Source organism: Rhyacophila brunnea, unplaced genomic scaffold, assembly GCF_057557595.1.
Source record: "Rhyacophila brunnea isolate RB1 unplaced genomic scaffold, BYU_Rbru_1.0 scaffold_1, whole genome shotgun sequence".
Taxonomy (NCBI): domain Eukaryota; kingdom Metazoa; phylum Arthropoda; class Insecta; order Trichoptera; family Rhyacophilidae; genus Rhyacophila; species Rhyacophila brunnea.
The window spans coordinates 16,186,586-16,201,487 of record NW_028232751.1 but is presented as its reverse complement, the minus strand read 5'-3'; positions in this window follow the sequence as shown (position 1 = coordinate 16,201,487).

Genomic DNA, 14,902 nt, shown 5'->3' with positions numbered 1-14,902 from the left:
GGGACGTCTATAGGCATCTATCAAAAAAATAATGAATTAAATAAGTTTAACACTTAATTGGTTGAATGTCATGTGCAAGAAGTAAAATCACGATGGAAAAAAAAATATTTCGGGGTTTTTACAGAGATGGCGGACGTAATACCATTCATTATTTTTTTGTACCTATACCATTTTTTTAATTAGTTACAAGCCCGTTTCTAGGCGGGTGAATCACGAGACATAAACAAAAAAGGTAATAAACACTCAATGTTAAATTCCAGTGTCGTCACTTCAACTTCGAAATTTAATTGTCGACCCTTTTCAGTGGCAGTCAACCATTTATGAACCTGCATTCTTTTTTTAAAAAATGAACGTGATTTTTACCTATGAAATTGCGTGCTATTTGATATTTTGTCTTTAATGGTTTACTACCCATGAAACATCCACCATGCTTCATCATCCATGATAGAAATTTTAACTTGAAAATGAGAACAGTTATAAATGTGAACTTGTATCGCGTTGTCATTTTCGTTCGCTTTTTTCGGGAGATTATTGCTTGTGTAACTGCATAAATAATAGCTATTATTATTTATATTTGTTGCACTAATTTCATTGAAAAAATAATTAACCTAAGTATATTTTAGCTAGGATATATATTTTTTATTAGTTTTATCTCCAAAAAAACTTTTTAAAATGGAGGACCAATCGTTTTTAGAGGAAAACTATGCGGATTGTATGTCAGATATTCCCAGTGACTGTGAAGATATCGGAGATTTTAGTGATATTGAAACAGACTCATTTGCTCCTTTGAGAACACGCCCACGTACAACATATTTCGCGAGTGATTCTGAGGATTCAGAAACTGAGGCCGACAATGATGGAACGATGATGATCCGCCGAGAGAGAACAAGCCATTTGAAGGATTATCAGGAGTAACATTTGACACTGATAATTTAAGTCCAGAAGCTAAATCTAAAAAATGAGTGGACATAACCATGTCGGAGTTAAAAAAGTGGTTCGGTTTGGTGATAATAATGGGCATTGTCAGAAAAGCGACTCAGTCTTATTGGTCAACAAATCCAATTATTCAACGTAAGCGGTTTTTCAAATATTGCGTTATTTACATTTCACTAATGAAAAATGAAATTTCACGATTTTTTGTTGAACATAAAGTTTGGATCGAGGATATACAGACATCTGAATCAATTGATGTTGCGGAAACGCATGCACCTTCTACATCTTCTGATACAGATTCAACCCATAAAACCAAATTCCCATTTGGTTCTAATTTCGACATAGAATACAACGGAAAAAACAATCTCACATTAAAACAAATAATTGAAGCTTGAAACATAAAAACGTTGTTTCCCGAAAATATTGAATTGTGGACTTGTCGCCTTTTGGAATTAGACGCCTCAGGTGAAGTATTAAGTAGGTAACTGAAAAAAATCCTAGAACAGCCATATCCACGGGACTTGAATTTAAATTTTGTTTCATCTTCAGTATTTCACTGAACATAAGAACAATATTGCATTTTAGTTTTTATTACTATGTAATAGGTATAATATCATTAATAATTTTTTTTTTACTCAAAAAAAACTTAAAACGTGTTTTTCTCAAAACTCTATTTTTGCACAAGTATCCTTTTGCTTTTGGGCGAGACGATATGACCCACAGCTTTAAAGACGAATGTATGACACTACTCTACTGTGGGTGTACTATAGCATTAATTCCACAAATATATTTTTGCATTAAATACGAATGACTGATTTTTATTAAGACTTGGAAGATTGAAAATGGAGATTGAAGGCGGAAAACATAGTAAGTGAATATCAAGCTGGCTTCAGGGCAGGAAGGTCTACAACGGATCAGCTCTTCACAGTTCGCCAAATACTGGAAAAATGCTGGGAATTCGATGTGGACATTTATCAGCTCTTTATTGATTTTAAGCAGGCATATGACAGCATCGACCGGGAAAAACTATTCACTGTCCTTCTGGACTTTGAAATCCCACCAAAACTAGTCAGGCTTGTTAGAATCACACTGCAGAATACACTCTCCCAGGTGAAGGTGAATGGCCAACGGACGGAGGGCTTTGAAGTATCTCGGGGTCTTAAGCAAGGAGACGGATTGGCTCCCATGCTGTTCAACTTAGCCCTCGAATCCGCTATCAAAAAGTCTCAAGTGAACAGGAGCGGCACTATATTAAGCAGACCGAGCCAATTGGTTGGCTACGCAGACGACCTCAACATGATGGGTAGATCCATACAGATTGTGAAGAAAGAATTTGACCACCTCCAAAGGCCCGCACTAGAGATTGGCTTAAGAGTAAATGAAAACAAAACTAAAGTCATGGTACAAAGCCGACAAAATCAGAGTAGGCTGGGCCAAAGTTCCAGTTTTGGAAACCATAAATTTGAGGTTGTCAACCGGTTCACATACCTGGGTTCCAATATTACAAAAGAGAACGAGGAACTGGAAGAAATAAAAACCCGAATAACCGCTGCAAATAAATCGTACTTCTCATTGCTGCCCATATTCAAATCCAGAAATGTCCACAGAAAAACTAAGACGCGGCTCTATAAAACCGTCATACGCACAGTCGTTGCATACGGGTGCGAGTCATGGACGCTAAATGTGAAAGCAGCTGAAATGGGGGATTGCTTTGAGAGAAAGATCCTTAGGCGGATATACGGACCCATGAATGATGGTGGGGAGTGGAGAATTAGGTACAACACGGAACTATACCGCTTATACCAAGATTCAAAACTCTCCAACTTCATAAAACTCCAGAGGCTAAACTGGGCAGGCCATGTCCAGCGCATGCCTGAGTCACGGATACCGAAGAAGATCCTCGAAGGAAACCCAGGAGGGAAAAGGCCAGTGGGAAAGCCACGCACACGATGGGGTAATGATGTTACAAAAGATGCCAACCAGATACTAAAAATCAGGAACTGGAAAAGACGTGCGGAGGACCGTTCCGGCTGGAGGACAGCGGTGGAGGAGGCCAGGGCTCGACTTGAGCTGTAGCGCCATCGAAGAAGAAGAAGATTGAAAATGAAGAATAACAACGGAAAGAAGCATTGATTTTCTGTAAGGTTTTTGTAATAAATATAACAACATTTTTAATGCACATTAAATATGTATACTTTTTTTATTTTTTCATTTTTAAATTACTGTAATCCTGAATACACAAAGTTAGATGTTCAAAAGTTAATACACATAATCGAGGTTGCCAATTGGTAAAAGGTTAGATGTCTGATAAAAACAAAAAAATGGAATAAAATACATATATAAATTCAAACATTATAAATATAGCAATAAAATTGCATTATTTTACAATTTGCTCATTCCTGAACAATACTTATTGCTAAAATGTAACATCCAATCTTTTACTTCTGAGATACATATATTATAGTAGCCGACATGTCATCACAGCTAGAGTTGGGTTTCGGGAATTCTCGAGAAATTTTCGAGATTTTCCATCCTGAATTTCGAGAAATGAAATTTTTAACATTTCGGGAAATCCCGGATCTCGAGAATCTTTTTTCGGGATTCGGGATTTCTTTATTAAATATCAAATATTAATTGAATAAACATTTTTTTTTAAATTGAAATAAATTAACAAAATTTGCTTTCGAGTGTGTGCGATCGTGTGATTTGAGTTCAACACAATTAAGCCAATGTCGACTCAAAATGAGCGCAATTTTTCGTTTGACTTTTGTGTTTCAAAAGCTTACGCAATAATTGTCAGACGCAGCCATTAACAGTCTGTATTTTTTGAAATTCCATTTTGTTCTATTCTATTCTAATGTTTTGAATTAACCTACTTCTGTTTGTTTGTGTTCTTACTTAAATAAAAAAAAACATATTTTTTTGGAATTTGTCTGTTTTTACATTGATTTTAGGGTTTTTTACAGTTTTTTTTTTTAATATTCTCGATATCTCGAGTATTCTTTTCTGGAAATCCCGAATCTCGAGATTGAGCTAGATGTCAGCTACTATAAGTTTCCTTTGGAAATAGTTTGGTAGAAAAACTAACAAAAACCATCTACATATTCCTGGTGTAACTTCACACAATGTGTGATGAAGTCGTATGAAAAAAATGTTTAAAAACTGAACGACTCGCTGAAACTGATTATTATTTACAATGATACAAATATTTAATGTTAATATGAGGTGTCTAATAATGAAAACTGATAATTCCACAATTAAATAATTAATAATAAAAAACAGTCACTGGTTGATTTTAACGTTAGTTTCTTGTATCTATTGTATTTTATTTTCAAACTAGAGCCGAACTAGATTTCTATTAGCTGATCAACCCCTATTTGCAATAAAAAAAATCAATGAAAAATAAATAAGTTATAGACCACTGCGTGAAATGGTATGTAGAATATGGTAGTATTTTTTTTAGTTTTTAACCATATGCGGACATATCAGTTGTTGTTATTAGATGCCTGATTTGTCCAATTTTATTTTGCTTATTTTTAATGCAAAAAATGGTTGCAGTTAATAAAAATGGTCATAATTTGAAAATACAATACGATGGAAAAAATGTTGTTTTCCCCAAATATTGATTTATGAACTTTTGGATATTTGTAAATATGGCAATGGCTGGTTGGCCCCAAATGGACATGTTGATGTCAGTAGATGTGCCTATAGCAAATGCTGTGAAATGCCAAACTGCCGGCAAGTCCCATCTGCTGGACTCCCCGCAGCAACTTCCGGACAATGCAGCATCAGGTGTGGCTAACACCAGGGGCAAAGAGCGAGTGACCGGTGCCATAAAACTGGCCTCGTGGCTAAGGGACAAGGTACATATAAAAACTACATGACAAAAAAAAAAAATTTACTAAACCTAGTGTTAAAATATCACATAAAATATTACACAAAAATAAGAAGGATAAATTTAATGACATGCTACCATGCGCAAACAAACGATACAATGACGGTACACGTTACAGTAAATACAACATTATTTGAGATTTTTTCTTAATCTTCGAAAACTAAATTTAAAAATAAAAGAAAAAATGTTCTCAGTGTCACCTGTCTTATGGCATACAAAATAATGATTCCATACTGTCATATAGGCTACTAACCATTTGTGATAGCACATCATATAAGAAATATTGATTACAATATTACGAACACATACAATACTGAAACCACTTAAAATTCTCATCATTGATAACAATAGTGTCGATAATTTGTACATTAGATTATTTACATTACAGAAATAACTTTACAGAGAGCTGTATGAATGAAAACTCACGGTGATTAATCATTGATGGAATACTAATAACACACTGAAAAATTCAAATCTCCACATAAATAACCATAGATACTTATTTACATCACGGTATTACAAAAGCTTGTTATAATTAAATAATGCCCACCAACTAATCAGCCGTGCACCACACGCCAATCGTAATCGTGATTAAAATGTGATGTGAATCATCTGCAGTAGTTTCAGGAGCAACTACCCAAAACTTATTGCCATGCACTCAAAAATGAGCTTGCTCTATTTTTAACAGTATTTCCCACTGTTCCAATAAAGATTGTTGGAAAACTTACACAGTATTTACATATTTAATCATTTATTGATAACATATTATATGAGAACAATATTTCAAAATGTATCAATAATTTGTATGTGTATGATTTTTTCTTTCAGAATTTCTACTACAGAAGACAATATATTAATTTTTGAATTCATATTTAGGTACATCTTTTAAAACCACCAATTATTTTGTAGTGCAGATTGCAATGAAATATTTCAAATAAATATTTCCAGGTACCAAAATTGCAAAGAAAAAACAATACTATGGCAACATTAGAACTTTTAGTCCAAGAAAAAATATTATTGCTCCATTTTGCCAAATAAAATATTAAGGCTATACCTCAGTTGTGGCATGGTCTAAAAAGATCGTGGCTAGGCGATGTGCGGATTGCGGGTGCAAATGATGCATGCCGACCGAAATATAATTTGTCATATAAATCCAACATGCGTCCATTTAATGTTCTGTTTATTGTTCTATTAGTAACAATAATAATATATTCATTGACATGTTTTCTTTTTAAAGTAAATGGATACCGTTTTTAGTCATCTTTACACAATTTAAGAATTAATACCCCCGTCGCCATCACGAAACAAAATGACGTATTGACACCTCGACGTTCGCTCTCAGACTGCCAGCGAGTCCAAAATTTCGTCGCGCCTATAGTTGAAAATTATTTGCCGTTTCACTGAAGTATTGCCTTAAATAAATCGATTATTTTAAAATTTACATAATTTTTTTTACTATCAATGACATTAATAATCATAACGTTGAAAAAATGATTCCCGCTGAAAATGTCCTGTATTCACATTTTCCAAATATGGCTGACCTATTCATAGGACAAGAACAAAATAGAAAAAGAAAACCAGTTGAGTCAACTAAGAGAATATCTTCTCACTTGCTGTTTGATTTAAAATGTAACAAACGGGTCGGTTGACCAAATAGACCCAATAGCTGGTTGATACAACTCGAATAGCTCTTCCCATTCAGTACACATATTAGGATACTCCCCAAGGATGTGGTTAACATCCTGTGATTCACAGCCATAGAAACATGTAGGTCGATCTACAAGGATAAACTGGAAGAGTTTGTCAGCAAAGCTGTCATGACCAGTCAATAATTGCGGTAATCCGGTGTCAGGACAATATCTCTAATTGCCCTTTTTGGAGGCATTTCACTTGGTCTACCAGGTTTTAATCACTGTGTCTACAACTAACACCAACACATATGCTTTTTTTTCACATTGATAATGCTCAAATTACACAAAACGATATGATCCCTGCTAACTGTCTGCTTCAAAAATGTTACTTCCTATTCAGACAGGTTTGAAGGAAATGGACAAATTTCTGTTTTTGCCAGACCCGACTCTACAATAAGCGCCATCTGAATCGTTATATGAAATAGTGATTCCAATAGACAAATTCCTCATGACAAGAGAAAGACTCTTAAGTTGTGATTATATTAAGATGCACGTTACGATTATCACGCTGTCACAGCGACAAATTTAGTATATGGTTTCGTCATTTTGCTGAATATTTAGGACGAACATGATCTCTGTAAATTCTATGATGGAGTAACCTAGTAACAAGTTTCTGTAAATTCAATAATATTTTGAACAGAACCCAACCTGAAGACCATAGATAGACAGAACATTCTTATAGAAAATACATAGTGCCAACTGTTAAAAAAAAAAAAAAAAATGTAATTTCAACATGAGTCGAAAATGTGTAGGCATGTAGAAAATGATAAAAAATGTTCATTGAATCATGCAGGTGTCGATGCAGTACAACATGAGGTGACCTCATTGTTGCTCTGGTGATTTCGGCAGATTTTGCTAATTGACAATGTAAAGGTTCAAAATGTGCTACGGGATGGGAGCATCAGTCTAACATTTTAAACACCAAGAAAAACAATATTACACACTTTTCCCATAGCAGCAGCTTACTGTGATGTCATGTGATAGTACACACTAATATAATCACAAATTTAATGTAATTTAACCATAATAAAAACAATACTGAAAAAGTTCAATTATTAAATAATGAGATAATAAATTTTAGATGGTAGAAAGACACTAAAACTAACATTATTGAAACAAATGAGCCCTGATCTGTCAAGGCAATTTTTAAATTGTGATAGGAACATTGAAAATATTACAGATCAATGAAAAAAATCAGAAACCATTTAAAGAGAAGCTAAGGACCTGGCAACACATTGATGAATTAAAGAAAGAGAATAATCATTGTCTTCCCATAACACAATTTGAATGTGGTGACATGGGCTTTGAGCCTTAGGCCTTCATTTGAGCCTTACCCTAAGATCAATCATAATTTCCTGTAGAGAACAGCTATCTTCGCTCGCTAAATTCAGGATATTCACTCTTTGCATCATCGGTATTCAAGATTGTTAGTCTAGCACAGTGTTTCCCAACATTATAATACCTTTGTACCGGTGAAATTAAGAGAAATATTTTGCAGATCGCTAATGCAAAATAAAAACAATAAAATTATTTATAGTAAATATAATATCTGATTTTGAAAAAAAAATTATATACCACAAAAAATTTACTCTTAATAGAAATCACTAGAAACCGCTCAGTAAATAAATTTTTAATAGAACTTCTGAATTTTTGAGTTAAATTTAGTTCCAAAAATAGTGCGAAATCTGCTGCTGCATCTTTTCTAGAATAGTTGATAACCATGGCTTCAATGTTGTTTAGCAGAGACGAAGCGTTGCATTGACATCCATTCAGTTTCTCTGTTTCGTTTTTTTACTGACATGGCTAAAAAATCTGCTCACATGAATAGGTGGGTAGTTGAAAATGCGAACAATAATTTAATAGCTTTGTGACTTGCAGATGGATATTCTTTTTCCGGTGATATCCAAAACTAAGAGCATGTATGTTTTTTAAGTGTGGACACCAGGGTGGCATCAGAAGATAAGTCGATTAGGTTTTCTTTTTCTGTAGTATTAATTGTGCATGAATGATGTCCTAATTTTCAGGGTAATAGCAATTCAAGTTTTAACTAATGCTTAAATGTTGAATTATTATAATATTTAAATTAATTTTCCGGTTGATGTCAGCAGATATTAAAAATTCTTGCTAAAGTCGAATCATTTCTATTTATATCTTCCTCTTATACATAAAAATATCCTAAAGAATTAAAATTGGTATATGTTTATTTTTATAAAGACGATTTGCTTCGAATTTTTGGAATATTTATTTTAAAATGGACGACAACTATTTGAAGACTGGCAGAAATTTCCTGCGGACCAGCGGTCGGGAAACACTGGTCTAGCATATCGCTACTAGTTGTAGGCTGAAAGTCATGGTTAGTGGAAACATAGATGGTGGAGACGTTTGAGAGATTTTCCTCTACCTTCTTTAGTGTCATATTGGTGTCATCAGTGGTATAGGTGTTGACACATCTTTTTTATGCCCGGCCTGTTGTTCTCTGCTATCAGAGTCCGCTTCATCATTATAATAACATATATAGAATAATCAGCATCAGTGGTGTGAAAAACAAGAAAGAGATATGGATAATCTCTTCACTACTGTGGAATGGAATGTCTTATGCTGGCTCATTTACAATGGCCCATGTCAAGCGAATATGATGGGTCATGTGGTGCCACCATTGTGAAGAGGGCAACAAACACGTCGTGTGGCCCAAACCTGGCATATGTTTGCCGTCTATCAACCCGATCCTTGCGTAGTGTCATCAACTAAAAAATGGTTACGGTTGCGTGCATATTTCCGAAATGTTATTATTCCCTGTACCGTAATAAATACATCAGTTATGACACACTTAAAAATAACAATAAAGGCATTATGCAATCATATAAACTCGAAGAAACATCTCTATACAAAAAAACTCACCGCTATGCAAATCCACCATTTTGTCTGAAGCTAATCGGCCGGGACCACTGTGCTGTTATTCAATGTTTTAACATGGCTTTTACAAAACTGCATATTAAAAAAAAGAAGATAAAAACGAATTTAAAAATGTTTTGAACTATGGTAAATTTTATAACAGCGATGTAAACATAATGCGACTTGGCACGTTGAACATATAAAACGGGATAGTTTCAATATTTTTTTTTGCTTTTTTTGAATTGCCACATACATGGCATCTCCTGCGCGGCTTTCCATTATTGGTTGTAGGAGGAATGTGCTCTGGCAAATGTTCTGTAGCGGATTTTGGTAATAAACGTACCGGATTATCACTCGTTGATGCCGTGGGCCTACGGGTATGTACGGTTTTTACACAATGTTTTTCAACAAGTTGTTTGATTACACAAAACTGAAATTTGGCCAATGGTTTTTGTTGCCTGTTACAAATTTGTATAAATAGAATGCATTTAGTAAATATAAGTCTATTATGTGGAAAGCCACCTCTTATACCACTTAATAGACTTTCGCATGCACGAAAGACTACTAAGCATCATATCCGCTTTGTCCACCGTGCCTATATTTTTGTTATAATCTAATACACACGTAGCCTTCATGATGGATTCCCCTGTTCTAAAGTTAGTTTGTCCCGTTGGTCCAAACGAGTCATCATGAAGAGTAGTCAATATGTGGACATCCCTCCTATCGTGCCATTTAAGGACCAATAAGGGGCTTTTGGATTTAGCTTCTGTCTCTCCTTTTTTCAAACTTTCAAAACTCTCCTAAACATCTCCTTCCGGTTCTTCCTAACCGTGCGACAAGGAGTTTTGCAAGTTTTATTGCTGTGAAGGTATTTAAAGAGAGCTGGGCTGGAGTACCAATAAATTGTTGTAGTACGGAGTCGGAGTACCTTTACCGATATAATCGTTTAATAATGTGGTTACCACCGCACCAGATATTCCCAAATTTTGGTCGTCCACTATATCTGAGCCTTCGCCACAATATATAATAAAATCTATTATATAGCCGGTCATAACGTTGCACAACACAAACATTTTCACCCCGAAATGATGCCTTTTTGACGGAATAAATTGTTTAAAGAATAGTCTACCCTTAAAAACAATTAAACTCTCGTCAATGCATAGGTTTTGGTGCGGGAGCATTGTCTCTCTAAAAATTTATCGCGTGTGCTCTAGAAGTAAACGTATTTTGACTAACCTATGTGTTGTGGTGGTCACATTTGAATCACAAAAATGGAGCATCTGTAGGATTAGAATTTTTCCTACAATGTCATCATGGAGGTACGGATTGGTGCTCCAATGCTCCTCGATCGACGTGTGTTTATTTCTGGTCATCAGCATAGATAGGCAAAAAATGAATATAACTGATGGCACTGATGTATCGGTCCAGTTATGTGACTGCAATTTCGGTCCCAGGTCAGTTGTAATGTCATTATCAACCTGGGTCAATCCACTACTGGATGAAGGCCTCCCCAAGTTTCTTCAAACTCTCTCGGTCCTGTGTCGTTCGCTGCCACGTATTTCCGCTGAACTTTATCAGTTCGTCAATCCAGCTGCTTTTAGGGCGACCCTGTGGCCGTTTCGTGCCCCTTGGGTACCACTGGATGACGGCATTTGTCCAGCGGCCGTCCTTTCGGTGAGAAATGTGCCCCGCTTATCTCTATTTCAGCTGTTTGACAACGACTATTACATCGCGTACTCCTGTCTGCTTCCTAACCCATTCGTTTCTCTTACGGTCCTTTCGCGTGATGCCCAACATACACCTCTCCATGCCTCGCTGTGCGACTCTTAACCTTTGGACATCTCTCGTGTTGAGGGTCCACGTCTCGCAGCCATACGTGAGCACGGGCAGCACACATTGGTTGAACACCCTACACTTAAGACATAATGGTAGGTCATTCTTGAAGATACTATTCAGACGTTCGAAAGAACTCCATCCCAGCTTTGTTCAGCAAGCAATTTCATCGTGCATGCTTCTGTCTATGGGCACCTGCTGTCTGAGATAGACGTAGCTGCTGATTTGCTCGAGTTGGGTGCCATTAATACAGATAATCGCAGGGTCCAAAAAGCAGTTCCTCATCACTTTTGTCTTTGAGACATTTATCTTTAGGCCGACCGTTTGACTGACATCTGTGAGTTCTTGCATTCTACCTTGGAGGCCCTTCGGGTCTTGTGAGATTATAACAATATCATCTGCAAAGCGCAGGTGACTGAGGTGCTCCCCATTAATTGGAACACCTTTTTCCTCCCAATCAAGTTTCCTGAATAAGTCCTCAAGAGTAGCGGTGAATAGTTTAGGTGAAATGGTATCACCTTGCCGGACACTTTGTTGATGGGGAATTTACACGATCGTTTGTGGAGTTTCACGCATGCTGTGGCATCACTGTATATACTGTTCAATATGTTTATGTAGCGTCTGGAAATTTCTTGGTTACTAAGGGCGTCTATAATTGAGAATTTTTTGATGGAATCAAACGCCTTTTCATAGTCTATAAAACCAAGATATAATAGCAGTTTGTATTCCTGGTAGCGCTCTATGATTTCCCTGACGACCTGTATATGATACATAGTAATATAGCCTCTTCGGAATCCGGCTTGTTCTCTTGGTTGGTTTTCGTCTAAAACTGTTTCGAGACGGTTTGAGAGTATTTTCGTGAAAACTTTGTACAGAATTGGCAGTAGACTAATTGGTCGATAGTTTTTCAGATCTTCATTGTCTCCTTTCTTATAGAGAATAATAATGGAGGCATTTTTCCATGACTCTGGTATATTCTCTTCGTGCAGACAAGCTGTGAACAGATGTGCGATCACTTCGCACACCGTCCTCCCAGCCCGTTTGAGAACATCAGCCCATCTTCTCCCGGGGCTTTCCCACTCTTCATGCACATTATAGCATATTCCACCTCTGTGGTAGTAACCTCGGGAAGAGAATCTCCATATTCTCCGTTCACCAGATCTGAATTGATGTCAGTGTTGTCAGTGTCATCTTTGTATAGAGCGCTGTAAAACTCTACAACAGTGTCCAGTAGATGATCCCAGTTACGCACGATACTTCCATCTTGCGCTTTTAGTGTCGTGATCTGCCGTCTCCCTATTGATAGATGCTGCTTGTTCTTGTGTAAGTTCCTTCCTGATGCAACAATTGATTCTACAAGGTTCATATTGAGCTTACGAAGATTTTCTCGTATGTTTTTACGTAAAGTTTTGCACAGCGTGGAGTATTCGGGATCATTTGCAACTTGTTGCTCGCTTTTCGTACTCCTACGCAGCTTCATAAAATCCAACGTTTCCTTTGAGTTTGCTTACTCGTTGTAATTTAAATATGTGTTTCGTTTGTTTCACTATCTCTGACATTATATTATTATTAAGAAAATGTTCAAAAAAAAGGCATTCAGAAGAGGTTTCACTGAGGTCGTCGATGTTACGCCGGATTGAAAGTCTTCGAATTAATGAACTATTGGAATATGTGGACCGGTTCTCCAAGAACGTAAAAATGCAATTGGCTCGTCTGAGCTCGTATCCGAATCATGACCACTTTCGTTTTGGTCCAATTCCTCTTCAGACATATCATAGTCAGAGTCCAATTCCTTATTCATTATTTCCCCCGGACCCATATTCACTTCCGCCATAGTAAAGTTATTCCACAAATATTATTTATTAATCTAAAAACAATATAAGTCTGGCGGTGACATGCGATAGATTGAAGTGGTTCGAAGAAATGATGTTTATGAACTTTTGACAAACGTATCGAGATGGCGGCATGAACACGAATCAGAGCATTTTTTCAATACAAAAATCAATACTGTGCGCAAAGTATTTCCTACTTTACCGACATTTCAATTTTCGGTATCAACTGGTGTTCCACCCAGTATGCGAGCTTAGTTCTAAAACAATAGACGTCACATCCGTGACGGCCGGTTAACACAGTGTCAATGTTTCAACACGCATCAAAGGATACCAATATTCACCTTACTGGAGCCAATTTGAAGAGGGAGCATCAGATCCAGAGTAAAGATGTTGAGATTTTTTCAACGCAGCGTATTATCAAAAATTTTAATTTTAAAAAGTGAGATCATAAATTTTACAACTGAATTCATACCATAGTGGAAGATGAAAAGTTAGTTATTATGGAATAAACAGTGCCATTAATATGAACTAAAATTCTAGACAAGACAATTAATATGCTACAATTAACATTAACAAATAAATTAATCCATATAATAGATATTCACAATAGTTACTATAATTAATTATCAGATTTCACCATCTAATTTGGCCATTTAATTACAACATTTTACCTAATAATAATTAATTTAATATGTCATCAGGTACCTATATTATATGTATACCCTGCAGCTAAACAAAAAGTAAACATGATTACAAAACATTTGAAATTTGGGTGATTTTAAGTTTATATAATGTAATATAATGACGGTTAATGAAGTTTTCAACATAGTTTAGAAAAATAATGGGGAATTTCAAAACTAGACTGATTATAAATCTACAGTTATAATTTTATCAAATTTCCTTAATCGATAGTATTCATTTTAGATAGATAAATGGTTAATAAATTATAGTCAAATGAAAAACTACTAGGCCATTAATTTGTCACGAAGATGAAGATGCTTTGATAAATTCATTACATGAAAAAAAACATATTTTAAATATCATCACTGTACAGGCCAATTGAGCCCATATCCGGAAAACGAGCGTTATCCTGAAAACGGCATTCAGAGATATTGGCAGTTAAACATTTCGGTTGGTTGTTGTGGAGATACCCGTTGTCAAAAATATTTAATTCTGATCAATAAAAGTAGTTTGAGTAATTGAGAACATGGTTTATTAAACAAAAAAACTTTATTGGATAAACCACCATGCTTATAATAAAATATATGGTAACAAATTTAACACTGTTTTTCCATATAACATAAAATAATCGTACAACTCTGATTTTGATGGTAACATCCTTTACCCTTAAGTTTTTAAGTTAGTCACTTGAAGTAATGTTCGAGTAAATCAGGAGGTCCATTTCCAACATTTATTTGGATAAATTCCAATATATTTTTTTACCAATCAGCACTTTGTTGGCTTCACATAAGGCAAACAAGACAAAATGTGTTCCATTTACTCTGCATCCCGTTGGATTTTATTTCTCATTCCCCAAAACTTGGAAAATAAATTATTTTGTTTAACCCGGCCAAAACTGAACTTTTGGTCAAACTATGCGATGTTATTTCTCCAAATGTTTTTTTGCCGTATTGGAATGAATAAGCTCGTTAAAAATATTTGGTGTGGATTTATTGGAGGCCAGACTCATAAATATTCCGTGAAAACATTAAAATATGCAGTTATATATCAAGTTCTGTCATAATATCCAAGAAATATGTGCATACTAATAAATCACTCACTGTTTGTCGCTATTCTGTATCGATTTGGACACTTGCGCCGAAAAG